The following is a 10,984-nucleotide window of genomic DNA, read 5'->3' on the forward strand; positions in this document are numbered from 1 at the left end:
GCTATCGATCTTTGACTAAAGGGGCCACTTTCCCCAACGCTGTACTCGGGATACCTGAGACGTGTTGCATAGGCGTAGCGAATCGAGCGAAGCTAGCCAATCTAGCCGGAAGTGTAAAGAGCGCGCCCCTACAAGCTAGCGAACCTAGACCCCTAGCGTAGCAAAGCTAGCGGCCTTTGGAGGTCCTACGCTTGCTATTCAAAATGGCCGACATTGTTGTCGCTTTCAAGTTTGCAGATGAGAGTTTCTTTGATGCTCCCGTTAAAAAGGAGTATTGGACCGGATACAAAGTGGTAAGTATCTTTTAATGATAAGTAATAAAAATACTCTATTATTTATGTGGAAACATATATTTATTTGTGTAGCGGGAGCAATTTTAGACAATGTGTAGTCGGATTGGCGTTTGCCGAGTACGAGCTTTACGATTAAGGCCGTGTACAAAGTGGTGTCTTTTAGCGATTGCTATTTAAAATACCCTATTATCAAGGTTGACAAAATATTCACATGTTTAGCGAGAGTAATTTTATAACAACTTGTAGCCCCGACAGTATCCTCCAATCTGCAGTCTCCGCGTGTACCGGCTTCTTGTGTGTGTGTTTTAATTTTCTGCTTTCTAGTTCCAAAATTTATTATCTCAAGTTATGAAAAGGCTGAAGGTGGTGATAAAGGTATTTTTTCAGTGTTATAAATGCCATGAAGAGCTGTTATAATGGAAGGCTTTAATTATTTTCACAAATAACCCAGCTATGAAAATATTGTGCACATTATTGAACTATCCTTCCAACAGAATAAAATAGTACAACTACCCTATTCTTTGATGTTTAGAATCAAAGCTTTAAGTTTGAATCTGATACTGTTGCATTTACTAAACATATCACTATGTTATTCTGGTTTTTATTTTCCTGTTTTTATTCCTGATTAATTGATTTCATATTTTAACAGAAATGAATGTGGGAAATCAATGGACCAAGGGGGCAGTACTTTTCCTCATGGACACTTATGCCGAACATAAGGAACAATTTGCAATTCCAACTTGAAAATAGAGGTAAGGAAGAGGATTGCTTCGGAAATGGCAGCCTCAGGATGCCACTTTGCTCCAGCAGCACTTGAGAAAAAAATGGAGCAATATGAAAATATGGTGAGTTCCTACAAAATCATTGGGCTTTCTGTCTTAGAGTGCAACATTTTTCCATAGATCTGAGAAACAAAACATCGCAGGTTTTTAAGGTTGTGCAAGTTCTTATTTATTTGTGACCACAATTCATTCATTTAACCTGTAAACAAGACCCACCAGTATCAACCAAGCTTTAGTAGAGATTTTTTGGTAGCTGTGTGAAATTAGTCTGGATACATAATGATATGTAAGCATGTTTGGTACTTGTATCCCAACAGGTACAAAGCTATATTAGATTCAACAAGAAAACGGGCCAGGGAAGATCACGATGGAATTTCTATTCCAGAATGGCTGAAATCTTGGAAGGAGACCCTTTGTTCATCCCACCACTGACATCATCACTGGGGAGTGTAAAAAGGTGAGTGAACCATTTATAATATAAATAAGCAAGTAAAGCATAATTTTAGTATAGCCATATTTAGTAAAACATTTGACAGTTCAAGTATTAATTGTTTAATGCTTCTTTTCCTACAGGTATTTTGGGGAGGGTAGTGACAAAAGTCTGTTCTGCCACAAAGAGATGAGTCTAGATATGTTAAAAGCTCAGTTAGGAACTTTTTGTATTCATGCACTGTTCCAGCAAGAGCAGTTATCATGGCATACAGGCTAGACATATTTGGGTTTTCCATGCCCATATATTGTCATAATTCATTAATATTTATTTTTCAGTAAACACTCTCTCCGAGATCTCCAATACCCAGCAATGTGCCACCCCTACAAAGAAGCAAGAACAGCAAGGAATGTCTCAGGAGACTCCTCACCTCTCCCCAGTATCGGTTATTAGTACGACCCTACTGAATAAAGGATATTGTCACTGTCTTGATTTTAGTACTAAATAAAAAAACTTACAGGCCCTTACAAATGTTTTTTTTTTTTCACTGTGACCGTTAAAACCAAAAATCCTGATTTACCTGATAATCATGTACACAATGAAGCACACTTGTTTTCTACCATGAATTAGTAAAATCAAATGAAAATTTATTATATGATAAACACATTACATGATAATCAAATGAGAAATTATAACTGGAAAAGTGTTGCATCAAGCTAAACACGAAAAGTGACACTCATTTGAAAAGCACAGAACATGACATGCATCTGGTGACAAGCAAATTATTAAGGATGGTGACAGGAATTTAAACACACGCACACTCCTCAATTTACACGAATAAAAACAAATCATAGTGGTGATGCAAATGCAAGAGATATGTATAAAAATTCAAATTATGCAATGGAAATAATAAGGTTGCTGGGAGAGAACTGTACACAGTGATGAAAAAATACACAACCATATGGTGTATGACAATACTTTGCTGCTGCTGTGTCAACTTCAGTATGTAGACAACATATAAGCACAACTGCAAAATCACACCAATCATAAATATAAATGCACATAGATAATATATGCACATGGTGGACAACTTATTAATGATGGTGACTCAAAAGACATGTAGACCTCATTTGCATGGGGAAAGAAATTATGGGTGTTGATACAAATACAAGAGATATTTATGCAAAATATTCAAATTATATAATGAAATAATAAATGTTGGTGGAAGAGAAAAGCAGACACTGATGATGGATGCTTTGCTATAGACGTGGTATGGCAAATATAGGTGAATATATTCTGGAGGGTGATTTTGGTGCCAGTAACCACAAGGTGGCAAGCAGCTTTGTTCTATTGTTGAACCACGTTGCTGTGGCAGATGAGGCTCAATCCAAGCTGGAGAGCCTGAAAAATTTCACAAAGATCTCTATGAAAGTTTGTGTTTATTGTGTGTGAGAGCATTATTATAGATATGTGTAAGTGGATACATTTATGCATATATATATATCTTGGACGTTCACATTTCTTAAAATTGATTTTGGCATTTATATTTATATTTCATTAAGTTTTTACATTTTACTTTATTTTTATTACGTTAACTTACATCAAAGGCGTCCGGCAACATTCGAAGTGAGATTTGAACTGGTATGTCGAGTATCCTGGAACGATGACTTCGACGAAACCGATCATGTGGGCATTGGAATTTTCATTATTGTCCTGATTTACTTTCAGTGGACAGGTGGGCCGCAAGCTCGATATTTATTTGCGACGGCTTGGCCACAGCATGGCGGGGTGTAGCTTGCAAAACAAAGACTTCACTCAAACCTCGCCGTAAGTCGGCCATCTTGAAACTCTGGCTTCCGGCTACACTGCGTTGCACAGGGACCGCTAGCTTTCGCTAACCCCTAGATTCGCTAGGCTAGCTTCGCTCGATTCGCTACGTGCTATGCAACACGCCGCTGGCCCTACCTATTGTCCCTCTTTCTCACGGTCGGCCACACATACCCTCGACTGTTACGACACCCGTCTAGCTCCCTCATTCAGCCCCTGTGTCCAGTCGATCGGTGGCAACGAAAACAAAGGCTGTTCTCCGGGCTAGGTAAACCAGTCTTCCCCAGAAGCGATGATGGCGGCCCCTCTTACGTTTAGTTTAGTCCTTGTTACTCCTCGAGGAGCATAGATCCGAAGGCCCCCTTACGTGAGCTGCCGCTATTCCCAGGCTCAGTATATGACAGGGGGTGGATTTCATGTTGAGCCTCTATCCCACTTTCCAGCCGTTAAGCGCAAAATGTAAGGAATGTTAGAATATTTTACAGAATTTAAGGGCACACTTCTCACCTAATTCACAAACTCACCGAGAGTGCGATGACCAAAGCGGTTGCGGCGAGTGCAGAATCCGACAGCTGGTCAGCAAATGCGGGCGTGAGGTTAGAGGGCAGAGCGAAATGTCCGACATGCGGGTCACTGTAAGCGCGTAACGGCTACGCCCTACGGGCGTTCGGTCATTTAGGAGCGGCATAGCCCGTAGCCCTTACTTTCACCGTCCCCCAATTAGGATCCCAAAGCTCTGGCAGGCTGGGTCATCATCATCATCATCATCATCAAATACAAACCAAGGAAAAGAAAATGAGCCACATGCTGCTAAATGCATACTAGACATGGGGTATGTTGTAAAGAAATCAGGGATGATAGTGAGAGAAGAATACCCTTTGCTTTCTTCAAGCCCTGATGGTACTTTGAATGATGCTGAATTGCAGAAATTAAATACCCTAATACCCTGACTTCAGTAAGTCGACCATGGACATCCCTATAACAGTTTTTCACAAGACAATCCATCCGGGGATTTAAAAAGTAATAATAGAAAACCTGAGCTAAAAGAGACAGAGGGCGGAGGCTATTACTGCCATGTACAGCTCACAGTGATTTTTAATGGTTTACATAAGGTCAGGCTATTTGTGTGGACCCTATGCATGCACTTTTTTTGTGTTTGATGCCATATGTCCAGAGAGATTTCCCTTCTCAGAAAGTTCTATTTTCAACACATTCTGCACAGGAAGGGAGGCTCAGTTTCTGTGATGATTACCAAAACTTAATCACAATCACATAGATAATCAGTTCATTTATCATTTTTTGAACATTCTTTATTTTTGAACATGCTTTATTTTAGCTTGTTTCTTTTGTTTAGATCCAGTTAAAAGTCATTATTTTTACCATGGAAATTAAAGTGCTGCAACATTTATCCATAACACGTATGAATAAAAGCTCTTCAATTCTGTGCTAATACTGTCTGCCATCAAATGCAGCTTATGTTTCTTACCTTCTTTTACAAGATACTGCACTTCCAGTTTAAGCACTTAAGAGCCTGATTTCTTTATTTACTGGGCTGTAAAGAGAAGAAAAAAAACCTACCATGACAGATGTCGCTAAAGACCAACTCAGGTCAAGCTGATAATTGCCAACCTTTTGTTAAGCGGGAGAGAAGACAGCATCTGCACGCGCTGCACGTGTACGGTGACCCTGGTGGCGTGTGGAGAGATTTGAACCTGAGACAGAGCAGACGTCAGCCTGAACTGTCGACAGAGTCGAGAGTGGAGCTGAGTGCAGGCTGACGACACCACGAGTGTGTTGAAAGACACCTCTGCCTCGGCCTATCCCCTAATGATGCATGCTGGGTATTGAAAATGTCATTGGTAGCTTTCCTCCTCACAGTTACCTATTACTAGTTGACTGGTTCTGTTGATGGTCGGAGCTCAAATCGATGATGCTTTTTCAATATCGTGGCCAAAAGCTTCAATCAGGCCTTGTCAAGCTGTTGATGTCGGTCAGTGTCACCAGGCATCTTACCGACAAATACGTGTTAGAGGGCGCTGTTAATTACACACTCCTCACCTCATACTGATTGCTTGTCCACAGAGCATGACCTCCACACCAGTCACCATCACCATCGCTACCGCCGACCCACGTGGTTTATGAAATATGTATTAATAAGGCAGTTACTGCCAAAGACACACTCACGCAAGCTTTGTGTCCATTCGGCAGGCAGTGTTTGGCCGCTTGCTTTCGAAATTTGAAGACAGTGACCAGCGTCGCTTTGAAATTTCATCTTGTATTTTAAAAAAATGGATGTAGTTTATATGTTGGTATAACATGTTTTCTGCGTCCGAGACAATATCTGCTTTTCTGACACCATAAACACAAAATTAAGAGAGAAATCACACGCTCGTCAGTATATCATTAGAGCTAAGTAGTAAGTGTCGATACTGGACACTCAAACGGTTGAAGTTTATGTGGTGAAGGCTAATACTTCAAAGCAGGTGCTTCAGGTTCTGAATTGTTGCATCTGTTTTTTTTGTTAGTTTGTTACCTGTAATTTTACTCAACCAGTAATACTTTCTTCCCCATGATTCACCAGTAAATGCAAAATAAAAAAGAATTTTAAAAAAGGGATTCGTGCAGCCGACAGTCTACTTGGGTACAACTTGCAATAACGGGCCTTTCAATACTTTCATCGCTAGAACAATCAATCCTAGAAGTACGCTATAAATTAATCACTCCTTAGATAATCACAGAAGAGAAATCGAAAGAGCACACTATGGAGGTCCATTATAAGTGTTGAAAACAAATATGCACCAGGATTTTCTTTATTTCATTGCTTTGACAATTGACACACACGAGCAGATCAGCATCTATGAACTCTGTCATCATCTACTGGCGTACGGAGCTGTCGGTGTACCTGAACGTTTGCTGTGTGACTAGCAGTCCCCCAAACTGGTTTGTGAAGCAGTTGGCAAGCTTTTTTTGATTTGTCGTGTGTCAGCACCTTTAGTGACCTCTACATGCCTATAATTAACACAGTTTAGTCCACCATCTTGTTCTGACTTTGAACCAGGCTGGTTAATGAGAGATTCACCTATTTTTTTTTTTATTGCCCGGAGCACGATCTATTGTTGATTCTTTGCCTTCATTGATTATCCTTAGCTTGATTGATAGGTTGACAACCATGCTCATTAGGCTAGATGCACCTTTTTAGTCCGGATCAACGGGCGAGGACAGTAGATGTTAATGTTATACGGGTGCATGACCACTAGGCGAGGAATGCACTTAGCGTTGTGTCCTTTTTGGCATCCTCCGTAATTAAGTCGTGGGTTCAGAGAACAAACAGGAGTTCCAGAATATCTGCTTATCCAAAAAAAAAACGACGCACCTAGTCGCTGTAGACAACGTGGAATGCGCTTAGATCGGTGTCCTATGGCAACATATAATCATCAGAATTTAACAGTTCTCTTAGTGCCGTGCGAAAGCTAGAAAAAGGAGGGGGGGGGATGGAGTGGACGAGGGTATATGTGTGCTTTGGATTATTGTGTTCTTTCACTGTGGGCGTCTTCTAAGAACCATTAGTTTAAACATTATCTGGTCGTATTTAAAAACCTCAGAGACACTTCCTAGATGGCCACTTAGCCAAACAGATGTACATGTATCCCGGAAAGCTGAAATATGTTCAGGACGTCTGCGCCTCAATGTTATTTGCTGTTTGATCTGCGACAGGAAACGCCGGATTGTTTTATTGCTTTACAGTGTAACCCTGCTTGTTAAACAAAATAAAACGATGTCTTATTAAATGTTACAACGGTTTTAGTGTGTGATGAATGAATGTTGGTTTGTGGGAGAGGGGCGCAGTCAAACAACCATGCTAACAGCAGCGGACGTTCATCTCTGCAACTTCTGATTAAATTTTAGTTTAGGCAAAATCCCAACAACAGCAAAAAAAAATAAAAAAATAAAAGTACTCTGGCAGACCTCTGTGATTAAAATTCAGCTTTGATTACCCAGGTGAGATATCTATGCTGGCAGACGATGATTTCTGTAACTGTAATTAAAATGACAAACAAGATAAAACACACATCCAAACCAATAGTAAAAGTGTTTTGTCCTCAAAACTTTCTTGGAAAATAACTTTACACGTGTGCAGTGGGACTTAAAACAAAGAGTGGTTGTGGGGAAAAGAGTACCACGCTGGCAGTAGCGGACGTTCACCCCTACCACAGTGTGATTAAAGCAAAATTTGGCGGGATACAAAAAAGTAGTTTTACGCTAGCAGACCTGTTACCCAGCCATCCCAACATCACAGGCGGGCCATCCATCAAAAATAAACACACTGTAGGGCACAATACACATCGTCACCCTCTGCTCTATTTGTAATATTAACACATTCTATAAAGGCATAACAAAATCAAATACAGAAAACTAGCGGGTGGTCGGTTGTCACAAACCTGCTGCGATATATATATATTTTTAGCTAGGAAGGGGATAGGGGAAAGTAAATTGAATGAAGACACCTATGACCGCGGCTGTCAGTGTCAACAGCCTGAGGCGTGCCGCGCCATGATGGGATAGCCGGCCGGTCTTTGTTTTAATTAAGTTGGTGTTGATAGGTTTTTGTTCGAACAAAAGAGAGAGTGTGGTAGTGTTTTGGATGTTTGTGGTGTGACTGGTTTTTTTTTTTTCTTGACAGGAGCGGGGAGAAGGGACAGTCTCCTCTTGTGTTGTCAGTGCGTCCAGAGCGGACAGGTTTTTCTATTGTAAACAAGTCTTCAAGGGACTTGGTGATGTAGTCCTGACTGGACTGTACATATCATGACATTTGTATCTTTAATACTTTATGTAACATTGAACCTGTTGAGGGTTTTGTTTTTTACTCTTCTTCTTTGTATCCGCCTGGGGTTCGCCAGTGGAAACTTCGTGTTAAATGCCAGAGGATACTTTGTGCTGTTTCAAGTGTCGACTTAAGGGAATTGAATAGTGGGAAGGAACATTAGATGTTTTGTGACAGTGGACGTGTTCGGACTGTGGGTTGGGAAATTTGGATTTGCTTTGTGTTTTCTTTTAATTTCAAATTATATTATTTTTAAAATTAAAATTGCTGTCGGTATTTTGATATATCATCCTCGTCTGAAAGGCACTGTAGAGTGCAGGTGACACCGGTTGTATAGTCAAAGAGGGTTGACCTCTTTAGTATACACTCGCTTGTCACCACTGAAGTAAAAAGTGGGCCACTATATATGATACGTTGATACCTGTTCACAGGGCTGGCCGTTGAGGGGTTTTTCGGGTATTCTGATTTCCTCTCCGTCACGAACCAGTCGTGTTTAGACTAGACATGTACTCGTACAGTCACTATAATATTATTATAGGCTAATCGAGAGAGGAAGATCAATGTCGCGTTATGCAATCGGGCGCTGAGAGATTCGTTCTCACAGTCACACACACAAGCACTCACGCGCCCGACGCGAGCAACGAAGACAATATCGCTCCTCCGCCTCCTCGATGAACAGATAAACACGCACACGTAGGGACAGTATAAAATATAAGTTTATTAGCGGTCACTAGACGTGACCGACCAACTCAAACAGACTATAAACAATGGAACCCCACAATCGAATAACATTATAAAACATGCAAGCAAATATCCTTACTGAATAAACAAAACAAATTGACAGGTATCCTCGCAGCCCAGCACCCACACGTTGGGTGGGTACAATAGAAAACAATTATACCCACCTAACTGATCACTGTCTGGGGCAACGCGCCCCGAAGAAATAAAACACACACACAATCAACACACCTGGCTAAATGAACGAGAGGTAAGGTAAGGACTAAGCACCAACCGGTAGGTGAAAACAAAACGCGCACGAGTCACTGCGCCACTCTCTCCATCCGTTGTCTGCTGCATCCGCTATGACCAGCAGTCCGAGGCGGAACCCTGTGACCGCAACGTCCGTCCTCACGACGATTAGATTTGATGACTGATAAGAGTGACAACTGAATTGAAGATTGGCGACTGAAGAGCTGAAGAGTGACGGGGAAGATCGACGATTGAAAGCGATTTGACGTTTGAAGATTAACGAAGAGTGACGATTGACAATGAAAACGATTTGACGATGGACAACTTGAAAACAATCAGAGCCTGCAGAAAAACGATGCACAATGTAGTTCACAACCCATGAGCCAGACCCCACCCCGTCTGCCATGTTACCGTTTAACTGACCCCTCAAGTATGTCCCTTACCGTCCGCTACCTCCGTTGTCCGCTGCGAGTCTGTGACTGTCGCAATACCCTACACACACAGCAGTCTCTAACACTCGATCCTAGTCGCTAACAACGAATCATCACAACCACGATTACAACAAAATTAAACACATATATAAGCCACCCTCCCCCATACATACACAGAGACATCGAAGCAAAATTCACACACGTGTGTGTACTGACAGGATAGCAGGAATTTCCCTACCCACCCAGCGGCTCGTCACGCTTGGTTTACTGCCGCACACAGGAACCACAGGAGAGAATACTGGCTGCTGGGATCTGTCCTTGCACCAAGCCAGGGACTCCACTACGCTAAATCCTCCGCACACAATTGGATTCAGATCTTCCTATGGGGGAACAGATACTTTCCTCTGAACTTGGCACCTGTTTACTGGATAATACTAGTGAATTTCCACGCTCCAAGTTTTAAGTATGTAAATTAAAATTATCTGTTGTGTGAGAAACACATTTTGAACACTTTTCTTACTGAGATCCGTAAATGTGGAATGAAGCAGACCTGGGCAAAGGGCGATCCGGCCCGCCCGCCAGTATATATACTATATACACAGTACATGTATTGGGTAAAACTGAATTAACTATATTAGTCCGGCCCTCTAGAACCATCCCAATTTCTCATGCGGCGCCTTGGGAAAATTAATTGCCCACCCCTGGACTGAAGTCATGGCTTGTGATATCAATTCTAGGAATTTGTAATGAATTATTCAAAGTGTGTGGGTTTATGAAATTCAAGTGAACAATAAACAACCCATTATTTAACTATTTATTTTCTGTGTGAATCAATTATTAAATACAAAGTAAGCAAATATTATATTCTCACAACAGATCATGGAAAAGTCAACATATGATTTCATCAAAGTTCAGTTGTAAAAGTTATATACTAAACTTCTACAAAATAATCTACGTTTTGCCTTTCAAAAATATAATCTGGGTCAAACAAAGGACCAAAAAAAGTGAAATTTCAATAATTTTCATCAAAAATAGCTGACATTTTACAAACACACCACTTCGAAATCTAATTTTTATGACCACAGATCAATTTTCTGTTGTACAAAAATATGGGCAGCTCATCTTATTGCCACCTGTTATTTCCACTATAACAACACATTCTACATTGAGTTCAATGCAAAGGAAACATTTTTCAGCCACAGAAAAAATGACACCCAGTTGAAATTGCAGTTACACATGAGCTCCGCACCATGCACATATGGATGTGCAACACAACACACACATGAACTCCCAACTTGTCTGTGACAAACCAGCAGAAAACCAAACTAATCAATCAAAACATTTATTTTTAAAAAAAAAAATCAAGACACAAGATCCACAAACTTTTGAAGTCAGTACCATAACGAACTAATATCCCTTGACTGCTGGCA

The 10,984-nt window shown here is 40.9% G+C and overlaps 1 long non-coding RNA gene across 2 annotated transcripts; it reads left to right on the forward strand.

Moving 5' to 3' along the window:
• Nucleotides 1–52: 52 nt before the first annotated feature.
• On the forward strand, nt 53–1,530 carry LOC112570524. Of its 2 annotated transcripts, none has more exons than XR_003100642.1 (3): nt 53–293; nt 943–1,138; nt 1,461–1,530. It is a non-coding gene; the product is annotated as an uncharacterized LOC112570524 (long non-coding RNA). The 2 variants fall into 2 exon arrangements; XR_003100643.1 differs by lacking the exon at nt 1,461–1,530 and adding an exon at nt 1,393–1,446.
• The last annotated feature ends 9,454 nt before the right edge of the window (nt 1,531–10,984 follow it).

Source organism: Pomacea canaliculata, linkage group LG8 (assembly GCF_003073045.1).
Source record: "Pomacea canaliculata isolate SZHN2017 linkage group LG8, ASM307304v1, whole genome shotgun sequence".
NCBI lineage: Eukaryota > Metazoa > Mollusca > Gastropoda > Architaenioglossa > Ampullariidae > Pomacea > Pomacea canaliculata.